The 12822-nt window shown below is 46.9% G+C and overlaps 4 non-coding genes and 1 pseudogene across 4 annotated transcripts; all 5 read left to right on the top strand.

Moving 5' to 3' along the window:
- The first annotated feature begins 2956 nt into the window (after positions 1-2956).
- On the top strand, positions 2957-3147 carry LOC130342476 (U2 spliceosomal RNA). The gene has a single exon (XR_008882115.1). It is a non-coding gene; the product is annotated as a U2 spliceosomal RNA (small nuclear RNA).
- Positions 3148-5242: 2095 nt separating this feature from the next.
- Positions 5243-5433, top strand: LOC130342477 (U2 spliceosomal RNA). Its single transcript, XR_008882116.1, has one exon. It is a non-coding gene; the product is annotated as a U2 spliceosomal RNA (small nuclear RNA).
- Positions 5434-7520: 2087 nt separating this feature from the next.
- On the top strand, positions 7521-7711 carry LOC130342478 (U2 spliceosomal RNA). Its single transcript, XR_008882117.1, has one exon. It is a non-coding gene; the product is annotated as a U2 spliceosomal RNA (small nuclear RNA).
- Positions 7712-9795: 2084 nt separating this feature from the next.
- On the top strand, positions 9796-9948 carry LOC130342434 (U2 spliceosomal RNA; annotated as a pseudogene).
- A 1424-nt stretch (positions 9949-11372) lies between these two features.
- On the top strand, positions 11373-11562 carry LOC130342427 (U2 spliceosomal RNA). Its single transcript, XR_008882074.1, has one exon. It is a non-coding gene; the product is annotated as a U2 spliceosomal RNA (small nuclear RNA).
- Positions 11563-12822: the final 1260 nt, after the last annotated feature.

The raw sequence follows: 12822 nt of genomic DNA on the forward strand, positions 1-12822 counted from the left end.
TCCTGTTATTATCTACACCGACCACAAGAACCTCTCCTACCTCCAGTCTGCCCAACGGCTGAATCCTCGCCAGGCCCGGTGGTCTCTGTTCTTTGCCCGATTTAATTTTGAGATTCACTTTCGTCCTGCCGATAAGAACATTAGGGCCGATGCTCTCTCTCGTTCCTCGGATGCCTCAGAAGTTGAACTCTCTCCGCAACACATCATTCCACCTGACTGCCTGATCTCCACTTCTCCTGCCTCCATCAGGCAGACTCCTCCAGGAAAGACCTTTGTTTCTCCTCGCCAACTCCTCGGAATCCTCAAATGGGGTCACTCCTCCCATCTCGCAGGTCATGCGGGTATCAAGAAATCTGTGCAACTCATCTCCCGCTTCTATTGGTGGCCGACTCTGGAGACGGATGTTGTGGACTTTGTGCGAGCCTGCACTATCTGTGCCCGGGATAAGACTCCTCGCCAGAAGCCCGCTGGTTTTCTTCATCCTCTGCCTGTCCCCGAACAGCCTTGGTCTCTGATTGGTATGGATTTTATTACTGATTTACCCCCTTCCCGTGGCAACACTGTTATTTGGGTGGTCGTTGATCGATTCTCCAAAATGGCACATTTCATCCCTCTTCCTGGTCTTCCTTCTGCGCCTCAGTTGGCTAAACAATTTTTTGTACACATTTTTCGTCTTCACGGGTTGCCTACGCAGATTGTCTCGGATAGAGGCGTCCAATTCGTGTCTAAATTCTGGAGGGCTCTCTGTAAACAACTCAAGATTAAATTAAATTTTTCTTCTGCATATCATCCCCAGTCCAATGGACAAGTAGAAAGGATTAACCAGATCTTGGGTGATTATTTGCAACATTTTGTTTCCTCCCGCCAGGATGACTGGGCAGATCTCCTCCCATGGGCCGAATTCTCGTATAACTTCAGGGTCTCTGAGTCTTCCTCCAAATCCCCATTTTTCGTGGTGTACGGCCGTCACCCTCTTCCCCCCCTCCCTACTCCCTTGCCCTCTGGTCTGCCCGCTGTGGATGAAATTTCTCGTGACCTTTCCATCATATGGAGAGAGACCCAAAATTCTCTCTTACAGGCTTCATCACGCATGAAGAAGTTCGCGGATAAGAAAAGAAGAGCTCCCCCCGTTTTTTCCCCTGGAGACAAGGTATGGCTCTCCGCTAAATATGTCCGCTTCCGTGTCCCTAGCTACAAGTTGGGACCACGCTATCTTGGTCCTTTCAAAATTTTGTGTCAAATTAATCCTGTCTCTTATAAACTTCTTCTTCCTCCCTCTCTTCGTATCCCTAATGCCTTTCACGTCTCTCTTCTCAAACCACTCATCCTCAACCGTTTTTCTCCCAAATCTGTTCCTCCCACTCCTGTTTCTGGCTCCTCGGACATCTTCTCGGTCAAAGAAATTTTAGCTGCCAAAAAGGTCAGAGGGAAAAATTTTTTTTTAGTGGACTGGGAGGGTTGTGGTCCTGAAGAGAGATCCTGGGAACCTGAGGACAACATCCTAGACAAAAGTCTGCTCCTCAGGTTCTCAGGCTCCAAGAAGAGGGGGAGACCCAAGGGGGGGGGTACTGTTACGCCGAGCGCTCCGGGTCCCCGCTCCTCCCCGGAGCGCTCGCTTCACTCTCCCCGCGGCAGCGCTCCGGTCACGTCCTCTGACCCGGGGCGCTGCGATTCCGCTGCCAGCCGGGATGCGATTCGCGATGCGGGTAGCGCCCGCTCGCGATGCGCACCCCGGCTCCCCTACCTGACTCGCTCTCCGTCTGTTCTGTCCCGGCGCGCGCGGCCCCGCTCCCTAGGGCGCGCGCGCGCCGGGTCTCTGCGATTTAAAGGGCCACTGCGCCGCTGATTGGCGCAGTGGTCCCAATTAGTGTGTTCACCTGTGCACTTCCCTATATCACCTCACTTCCCCTGCACTCCCTTGCCGGATCTTGTTGCCGTAGTGCCAGTGAAAGCGTTCCTTGTGTGTTCCTTGCCTGTGTTTCCAGACCTTCTGCCGTTGCCCCTGACTACGATCCTTGCTGCCTGCCCCGACCTTCTGCTACGTCCGACCTTGCTTTTGCCTACTCCCTTGTACCGCGCCTATCTTCAGCAGCCAGAGAGGTGAGCCGTTGCTAGTGGATACGACCTGGTCACTACCGCCGCAGCAAGACCATCCCGCTTTGCGGCGGGCTCTGGTAAAAACCAGTAGTGGCTTAGAACCGGTCCACTAGCACGGTCCACGCCAATCCCTCTCTGGCACAGAGGATCCACTACCTGCCAGCCGGCATCGTGACAGCCTTCATAGAAGCAACAGGAGATTGTTGCATCCATCTAGAACCCTCAGAACTACAGTGCTATGATGTCACTCACTTCCACAGGCCTTGCAGAGTGTAAACAACAACAACCCAGCTTTGTTGTGTATGTAACCATAGGGATTTGTGATGTCACCTAGAACCTTCACAGCAGCGACAGCTTTATGAGGAGCATCAGCACTGCTCTGCCTGAGCAGAACCATCACCGCCATAGGTTGTCAAATAACCCGGGTTTAACCCACACAGGTAAGTCCAATGGGGTGCAGGCATGTCCTCTATGCTTACAGCTTCCCGTGGGTGTTGGTTTGATACCGTTTGGGGACAGCCAAGGAGGCATCTGCAGGCAACAAAGGTAGGTGTGTGCTTGTGTGTGTGTTTCCTATGCAGATCCTAAGCCCAGTGTCACATGCAAGTAGGAGGAGTAAGAAGGGTTCCTGGCAAATCCGGGTTATGGATTGCATTTAAAAAGGCCCCGTGGGAGTGCAATGGGCCCCTGTCTTGCTGCTTAGCAATAATGGTATGGGTTTAGGTTCTGCTGTGTGTACTGGTGGTTGACTGCCCCCCAGCCCAGAGTGTGCATGGAAAATTGTCTGGCAGCCTCCCTGACAGCAAGCAGTGATAGTGCCCATGAAGGGCACCTTGTTGGGCCCGCCCCTTTCACGGTTATCGCTTCTCGGCCTTTTGGCTAAGATCAAGTGTAGTATCTGTTCTTATCAGTTTAATATCTGATACGTCCCCTATCTGGGGACCATATATTAAATGGATTTTTGAGAACGGGGGCCGATTTCGAAGCTTGCTTCCGTCGCCCTATGCATTGACCCGATATGGCAGTATCTTCGGGTACAGTGCACCACCCCCTTACAGGGTTAAAAAGAAAGATTCCTACTTTCATTGCTACCTGCTTGCTGGCTAGCCAGCTAGCCAGCCCTGTGGGCCTTGCTGCTGCTGCAGCCAAAAAACAAAAGGTGGTGCTGCTGCTGCTTCTGCTGCTTCTGCTGCTTCTGCTTGTGTCTGGCCGCTGTTGGAGCGTCCAGGCACAGGACTTCTGCTGCTGCTGACTAAATGGCCTCCTTAATTGGATCATTTGAGTAGCCAGCACACCTGTGCAGGTAGGGCATGACATGATAGGCAGCTGCCTTGATAGCGGGTGGGTGCTGAATGTTCCTAATTGACAAAATAAGATTAATGCTTATGAAGAAATATAAAATCTCATCCCTTCCCCAATATCGCGCCACACCCCTACCCCTTAATTCCCTGGTTGAACTTGATGGACATATGTCTTTTTTCGACCGTACTAACTATGTAACTATGTAACATAACATGGGGGGGGGGGTCTCCTGGCTGTTCACACAGGTGTGTCATTGCTGTACATTGACCATGCATTGCTTCTGTGGTATTGCAAAGGCAAAGACAAATGCTTCCAGCCATCCATTGCACTAATGGATTGGTCATCAGCTGGCTGTCTATGTCCCGCATCAATATAGACCAAAGTACAGAGGGTTAGGCTATGCTATTGTGCACCTACCTGATGCATCAGAAGGTGCGAGGCCCTTGCTAAATTCTGTGCACAGACTTTGAGATCTATACTTTAGACTGTATCTAAACCTGCTCCAACATGGACTGACATTCTGGCCTACTTTCAGCCGATGCGACTTGTCTGTCGCTGAACAGTCGCTTTTTATGTATTCAGCACCTATGTATAATGTTGTAAAAATGCTCTAGAAGCTAAAGTCGCAGAAATGTCACACATATTTGGCCTGCAACTTTCTGTGCGACAAATTCAGACAGGAAAAATCAGTATAAATCCTTAGAAAATTATCCCCCAGTGTCTCCATCTGCTGGCGGTATTGAATAAGCATTGCTGCACTGATGGGGTATGCATTAGACGAAAAAAAAGAAGAAAAAGAAGAATAATACGCCCAGAAAAGAGGCGAAAAGGAGAAAAACGTAAAAAAACGTGAAAAAAAAGTAAGAGGAAGAGAAGGGAAAAAAAGGTGGAAATGGGTTTAAAAGTGATTTCGGCTGAGAAATATATATATATATATATATATATATATATATATATATATATATATATACGCGCACACACACACATATATATAAACGTATTCTCCGTTGAGATATTGCAGCCGCTGCTGTGTCCAGGCCCAGGAGCCTTAGCACTGTGCTGTGATGTCACTCAATACCACTGACATCACTAGGTGTAAACAACATCTCTCCTTTGCTGTGTATGTGACTATGGAGCTGTTTGGTGATGTCGTCTATTATGGCCTTCATAGAAGCAACAGGAGATTGTTGCATCCATCTAGAACCCTCAGAACTACAGTGCTATGATGTCACTCACTTCCACAGGCCTTGCAGAGTGTAAACAACAACAACCCAGCTTTGTTGTGTATGTAACCATAGGGATTTGTGATGTCACCTAGAACCTTCACAGCAGTGACAGCTTTATGAGGAGCATCAGCACTGCTCTGCCTGAGCAGAACCATCACCGCCATAGGTTGTCAAATAACCCGGGTTTAACCCAAACAGGTAAGTCCAATGGGGTGCAGGCATGTCCTCTATGCTTACAGCTTCCCGTGGGTGTTGGTTTGATACCGTTTGGGGACAGCCAAGGAGGCATCTGCAGGCAACAAAGGTAGGTGTGTGCTTGTGTGTGTGTTTCCTATGCAGATCCTAAGCCCAGTGTCACATGCAAGTAGGAGGAGTAAGAAGGGTTCCTGGCAAATCCGGGTTATGGATTGCATTTAAAAAGGCCCCGTGGGAGTGCAATGGGCCCCTGTCTTGCTGCTTAGCAATAATGGTATGGGTTTAGGTTCTGCTGTGTGTACTGGTGGTTGACTGCCCCCCAGCCCAGAGTGTGCATGGAAAATTGTCTGGCAGCCTCCCTGACAGCAAGCAGTGATAGTGCCCATGAAGGGCACCTTGTTGGGCCCGCCCCTTTCACGGTTATCGCTTCTCGGCCTTTTGGCTAAGATCAAGTGTAGTATCTGTTCTTATCAGTTTAATATCTGATACGTCCCCTATCTGGGGACCATATATTAAATGGATTTTTGAGAACGGGGGCCGATTTCGAAGCTTGCTTCCGTCGCCCTATGCATTGACCCGATATGGCAGTATCTTCGGGTACAGTGCACCACCCCCTTACAGGGTTAAAAAGAAAGATTCCTACTTTCATTGCTACCTGCTTGCTGGCTAGCCAGCTAGCCAGCCCTGTGGGCCTTGCTGCTGCTGCAGCCAAAAAACAAAAGGTGGTGCTGCTGCTGCTTCTGCTGCTTCTGCTTCTGCTTGTGTCTGGCCGCTGTTGGAGCGTCCAGGCACAGGACTTCTGCTGCTGCTGACTAAATGGCCTCCTTAATTGGATCATTTGAGTAGCCAGCACACCTGTGCAGGTAGGGCATGACATGATAGGCAGCTGCCTTGATAGCGGGTGGGTGCTGAATGTTCCTAATTGACAAAATAAGATTAATGCTTATGAAGAAATATAAAATCTCATCCCTTCCCCAATATCGCGCCACACCCCTACCCCTTAATTCCCTGGTTGAACTTGATGGACATATGTCTTTTTTCGACCGTACTAACTATGTAACTATGTAACATAACATGGGGGGGGGGGGGGGTCTCCTGGCTGTTCACACAGGTGTGTCATTGCTGTACATTGACCATGCATTGCTTCTGTGGTATTGCAAAGGCAAAGACAAATGCTTCCAGCCATCCATTGCACTAATGGATTGGTCATCAGCTGGCTGTCTATGTCCCGCATCAATATAGACCAAAGTACAGAGGGTTAGGCTATGCTATTGTGCACCTAACTGATGCATCAGAAGGTGCGAGGCCCTTGCTAAATTCTGTGCACAGACTTTGAGATCTATACTTTAGACTGTATCTAAACCTGCTCCAACATGGACTGACATTCTGGCCTACTTTCAGCCGATGCGACTTGTCTGTCGCTGAACAGTCGCTTTTTATGTATTCAGCACCTATGTATAATGTTGTAAAAATGCTCTAGAAGCTAAAGTCGCAGAAATGTCACACATATTTGGCCTGCAACTTTCTGTGCGACAAATTCAGACAGGAAAAATCAGTATAAATCCTTAGAAAATTATCCCCCAGTGTCTCCATCTGCTGGCGGTATTGAATAAGCATTGCTGCACTGATGGGGTATGCATTAGACGGAAAAAAAGAAGAAAAAGAAGAATAATACGCCCAGAAAAGAGGCGAAAAGGAGAAAAACGTAAAAAAACGTGAAAAAAAAGTAAGAGGAAGAGAAGGGAAAAAAGGTGGAAATGGGTTTAAAAGTGATTTCGGCGGAGAAATATATATATATATATATATATATATATATATATATATATACGCGCACACACACACATATATATAAACGTATTCTCCGTTGAGATATTGCAGCCGCTGCTGTGTCCAGGCCCAGGAGCCTTAGCACTGTGCTGTGATGTCACTCAATACCACTGACATCACTAGGTGTAAACAACATCTCTCCTTTGCTGTGTATGTGACTATGGAGCTGTTTGGTGATGTCGTCTATTATGGCCTTCATAGAAGCAACAGGAGATTGTTGCATCCATCTAGAACCCTCAGAACTACAGTGCTATGATGTCACTCACTTCCACAGGCCTTGCAGAGTGTAAACAACAACAACCCAGCTTTGTTGTGTATGTAACCATAGGGATTTGTGATGTCACCTAGAACCTTCACAGCAGTGACAGCTTTATGAGGAGCATCAGCACTGCTCTGCCTGAGCAGAACCATCACCGCCATAGGTTGTCAAATAACCCGGGTTTAACCCACACAGGTAAGTCCAATGGGGTGCAGGCATGTCCTCTATGCTTACAGCTTCCCGTGGGTGTTGGTTTGATACCGTTTGGGGACAGCCAAGGAGGCATCTGCAGGCAACAAAGGTAGGTGTGTGCTTGTGTGTGTGTTTCCTATGCAGATCCTAAGCCCAGTGTCACATGCAAGTAGGAGGAGTAAGAAGGGTTCCTGGCAAATCCGGGTTATGGATTGCATTTAAAAAGGCCCCGTGGGAGTGCAATGGGCCCCTGTCTTGCTGCTTAGCAATAATGGTATGGGTTTAGGTTCTGCTGTGTGTACTGGTGGTTGACTGCCCCCCAGCCCAGAGTGTGCATGGAAAATTGTCTGGCAGCCTCCCTGACAGCAAGCAGTGATAGTGCCCATGAAGGGCACCTTGTTGGGCCCGCCCCTTTCACGGTTATCGCTTCTCGGCCTTTTGGCTAAGATCAAGTGTAGTATCTGTTCTTATCAGTTTAATATCTGATACGTCCCCTATCTGGGGACCATATATTAAATGGATTTTTGAGAACGGGGGCCGATTTCGAAGCTTGCTTCCGTCGCCCTATGCATTGACCCGATATGGCAGTATCTTCGGGTACAGTGCACCACCCCCTTACAGGGTTAAAAAGAAAGATTCCTACTTTCATTGCTACCTGCTTGCTGGCTAGCCAGCTAGCCAGCCCTGTGGGCCTTGCTGCTGCTGCAGCCAAAAAACAAAAGGTGGTGCTGCTGCTGCTGCTTCTGCTGCTTCTGCTTCTGCTTGTGTCTGGCCGCTGTTGGAGCGTCCAGGCACAGGACTTCTGCTGCTGCTGACTAAATGGCCTCCTTAATTGGATCATTTGAGTAGCCAGCACACCTGTGCAGGTAGGGCATGACATGATAGGCAGCTGCCTTGATAGCGGGTGGGTGCTGAATGTTCCTAATTGACAAAATAAGATTAATGCTTATGAAGAAATATAAAATCTCATCCCTTCCCCAATATCGCGCCACACCCCTACCCCTTAATTCCCTGGTTGAACTTGATGGACATATGTCTTTTTTCGACCGTACTAACTATGTAACTATGTAACATAACATGGGGGGGGGGGGGGTCTCCTGGCTGTTCACACAGGTGTGTCATTGCTGTACATTGACCATGCATTGCTTCTGTGGTATTGCAAAGGCAAAGACAAATGCTTCCAGCCATCCATTGCACTAATGGATTGGTCATCAGCTGGCTGTCTATGTCCCGCATCAATATAGACCAAAGTACAGAGGGTTAGGCTATGCTATTGTGCACCTACCTGATGCATCAGAAGGTGCGAGGCCCTTGCTAAATTCTGTGCACAGACTTTGAGATCTATACTTTAGACTGTATCTAAACCTGCTCCAACATGGACTGACATTCTGGCCTACTTTCAGCCGATGCGACTTGTCTGTCGCTGAACAGTCGCTTTTTATGTATTCAGCACCTATGTATAATGTTGTAAAAATGCTCTAGAAGCTAAAGTCGCAGAAATGTCACACATATTTGGCCTGCAACTTTCTGTGCGACAAATTCAGACAGGAAAAATCAGTATAAATCCTTAGAAAATTATCCCCCAGTGTCTCCATCTGCTGGCGGTATTGAATAAGCATTGCTGCACTGATGGGGTATGCATTAGACGGAAAAAAAGAAGAAAAAGAAGAATAATACGCCCAGAAAAGAGGCGAAAAGGAGAAAAACGTAAAAAAACGTGAAAAAAAAGTAAGAGGAAGAGAAGGGAAAAAAAGGTGGAAATGGGTTTAAAAGTGATTTCGGCGGAGAAATATATATATATATATATATATATATATATATATACGCGCACACACACACATATATATAAACGTATTCTCCGTTGAGATATTGCAGCCGCTGCTGTGTCCAGGCCCAGGAGCCTTAGCACTGTGCTGTGATGTCACTCAATACCACTGACATCACTAGGTGTAAACAACATCTCTCCTTTGCTGTGTATGTGACTATGGAGCTGTTTGGTGATGTCGTCTATTATGGCCTTCATAGAAGCAACAGGAGATTGTTGCATCCATCTAGAACCCTCAGAACTACAGTGCTATGATGTCACTCACTTCCACAGGCCTTGCAGAGTGTAAACAACAACAACCCAGCTTTGTTGTGTATGTAACCATAGGGATTTGTGATGTCACCTAGAACCTTCACAGCAGCGACAGATTTATGAGGAGCATCAGCACTGCTCTGCCTGAGCAGAACCATCACCGCCATAGGTTGTCAAATAACCCGGGTTTAACCCACACAGGTAAGTCCAATGGGGTGCAGGCATGTCCTCTATGCTTACAGCTTCCCGTGGGTGTTGGTTTGATACCGTTTGGGGACAGCCAAGGAGGCATCTGCAGGCAACAAAGGTAGGTGTGTGCTTGTGTGTGTGTTTCCTATGCAGATCCTAAGCCCAGTGTCACATGCAAGTAGGAGGAGTAAGAAGGGTTCCTGGCAAATCCGGGTTATGGATTGCATTTAAAAAGGCCCCGTGGGAGTGCAATGGGCCCCTGTCTTGCTGCTTAGCAATAATGGTATGGGTTTAGGTTCTGCTGTGTGTACTGGTGGTTGACTGCCCCCCAGCCCAGAGTGTGCATGGAAAATTGTCTGGCAGCCTCCCTGACAGCAAGCAGTGATAGTGCCCATGAAGGGCACCTTGTTGGGCCCGCCCCTTTCACGGTTATCGCTTCTCGGCCTTTTGGCTAAGATCAAGTGTAGTATCTGCTCACTTGGTCTGGCTGGAAGGTTCCTGGGGTACCCGTGCCTTGGCCTTGGGGGATCGCTCTACCTATTTGGTGGAGCTTCACCCCCTTGCTGCTTTTGGGGTTACGGCTTACTCCCCAGGAAACGAGAGGTGATCACCAGGCAGCCACTGGGTCGCCTGGTTGCAAACAGAGGACGGAAGAAGATCTCGGCAGCTGAACAGACATGGCGGATATACCTGAATATGCTCGGGTCCAAAATGCTGTTCGATTTATCGTGGAGGAGCAAGCCAGAGAAGAAAAGAATCTGGACTTCTTAATTGTGGAGATCTTGTTTGGTCTGTTCCAAGTGCCAAGAATGGAGATCTTGACAGTCATGGATTACCCTCGAAAGGGGGTCTATGATGTTACTTTCAACAGCAAGTCTTTCTACAGAAAATTTTTGGAAACCTTGGAGAAAACATGGAATCATCCAAAGATGGAAGGCATAAAATTGGTTGAGCACTTTGTGGACAATACCAAGCTGTTCACAGTTAAGATGTACTCGCCATACGCGAAAGAAAGTGACATCAAGCTCTTTTTGCAGGAATTTTGTGTGGAAGTAGAGGAAAGAGGTAAAGTCCTTAACCAACACCAGCTTTGGACAGGAAAATGGAAGTTCTTGTGCAGACTGAAAGAGGATGCGGGGGCGCCCGGAAGATTGCTGCTCCCACCAGCTCGGTTTAAAATAGGGAAGGACACAGGGGATTTATTTTTCCCAGAGATGGGAACTTTCTGCAAAAACTGCAAACAATACGGGCATGAAAGTTGTGGAAAGATAATATGTACCAAATGTCTGAAGGAAGGTCATGTCTTTTCTGAGTGTGGCCAAAGTAAGACCTGCAGGGCCTGTAAAAAGACTGGGCATTTCTTTAAAGACTGCCCGGAAAAATCTGAGGCTATGGAAGTTGGGGTGAAATTGAAGAGGAAGACAAAAGAAGAGAATATAGTTCCAGAGGCCAAAAAAGTTTCTGGCAAGAGCAAAGAAAAGTTGGACACAGGAAAAGAAATGGAAGAAGAAAGCGTAAGTGAGGCTTCTGAAGGGGAGCACACAGAGGAATTAAAGAAAATAATTCTCAGTGAGTATTTTTCTGGATATTTGGGTGAGGTGCTAGACCAAGCCCCAAAGGAAGAAAAAGAAATATTTGTTCAAGACCTAGTAAAATTTAAAATAAAAGTGAATACCCGGCTTGAAACTGTGAGGGGAAAAATAATGCAGTCCATGAAGCCTGATGTAAGGCGCTTCATGGCGACCTACCAAGTGTCACCATGGTTGGCAGTCCCTGTCAAAGAAGCTTTGAAGAGTGGAGCTCTTCAATTCGGTTTAATTGATTATTTGGCAGTTTTCGCGTGGAGAAAGGGTTTCATTTTGGATTAAGGTTTATTTGAGTTATTGTTGTTAGTTGTTTTGTTGTTTTAATTTGTTTTATTCTGGAAATAAATAAAAAAAAAAAAAAAAAAAAAAGTTACCTGATGATGAGCACAAAAATCTAGTTCATATGAGATCTTAGAACTATGATTTAGTTCTGAGGGAAACTTAAAAAAAAAAAAAAAATCTGTTCTTATCAGTTTAATATCTGATACGTCCCCTATCTGGGGACCATATATTAAATGGATTTTTAAGAACGGGGGCCGATTTCGAAGCTTGCTTCCGTCGCCCTATGCATTGACCCGATATGGCAGTATCTTCGGGTACAGTGCACCACCCCCTTACAGGGTTAAAAAGAAAGATTCCTACTTTCATTGCACCTGCTTGCTGGCTAGCCAGCTAGCCAGCCCTGTGGGCCTTGCTGCTGCTGCAGCCAAAAAACAAAAGGTGGTGCTGCTGCTGCTTCTGCTGCTTCTGCTTCTGCTTGTGTCTGGCCGCTGTTGGAGCGTCCAGGCACAGGACTTCTGCTGCTGCTGACTAAATGGCCTCCTTAATTGGATCATTTGAGTAGCCAGCACACCTGTGCAGGTAGGGCATGACATGATAGGCAGCTGCCTTGATAGCGGGTGGGTGCTGAATGTTCCTAATTGACAAAATAAGATTAATGCTTATGAAGAAATATAAAATCTCATCCCTTCCCCAATATCGCGCCACACCCCTACCCCTTAATTCCCTGGTTGAACTTGATGGACATATGTCTTTTTTCGACCGTACTAACTATGTAACTATGTAACATAACATGGGGGGGGGGGGGGGTCTCCTGGCTGTTCACACAGGTGTGTCATTGCTGTACATTGACCATGCATTGCTTCTGTGGTATTGCAAAGGCAAAGACAAATGCTTCCAGCCATCCATTGCACTAATGGATTGGTCATCAGCTGGCTGTCTATGTCCCGCATCAATATAGACCAAAGTACAGAGGGTTAGGCTATGCTATTGTGCACCTACCTGATGCATCAGAAGGTGCGAGGCCCTTGCTAAATTCTGTGCACAGACTTTGAGATCTATACTTTAGACTGTATCTAAACCTGCTCCAACATGGACTGACATTCTGGCCTACTTTCAGCCGATGCGACTTGTCTGTCGCTGAACAGTCGCTTTTTATGTATTCAGCACCTATGTATAATGTTGTAAAAATGCTCTAGAAGCTAAAGTCGCAGAAATGTCACACATATTTGGCCTGCAACTTTCTGTGCGACAAATTCAGACAGGAAAAATCAGTATAAATCCTTAGAAAATTATCCCCCAGTGTCTCCATCTGCTGGCGGTATTGAATAAGCATTGCTGCACTGATGGGGTATGCATTAGACGAAAAAAAAGAAGAAAAAGAAGAATAATACGCCCAGAAAAGAGGCGAAAAGGAGAAAAACGTAAAAAAACGTGAAAAAAAAGTAAGAGGAAGAGAAGGGAAAAAAAGGTGGAAATGGGTTTAAAAGTGATTTCGGCGGAGAAATATATATATATATATATATATATATATATATATATATACGCGCACACACACACATATATATAAACGTATTCTCCGTTGAGATATTG

Source organism: Hyla sarda, unplaced genomic scaffold, assembly GCF_029499605.1.
Source record: "Hyla sarda isolate aHylSar1 unplaced genomic scaffold, aHylSar1.hap1 scaffold_650, whole genome shotgun sequence".
NCBI classification, from domain to species: Eukaryota; Metazoa; Chordata; class Amphibia; order Anura; family Hylidae; genus Hyla; species Hyla sarda.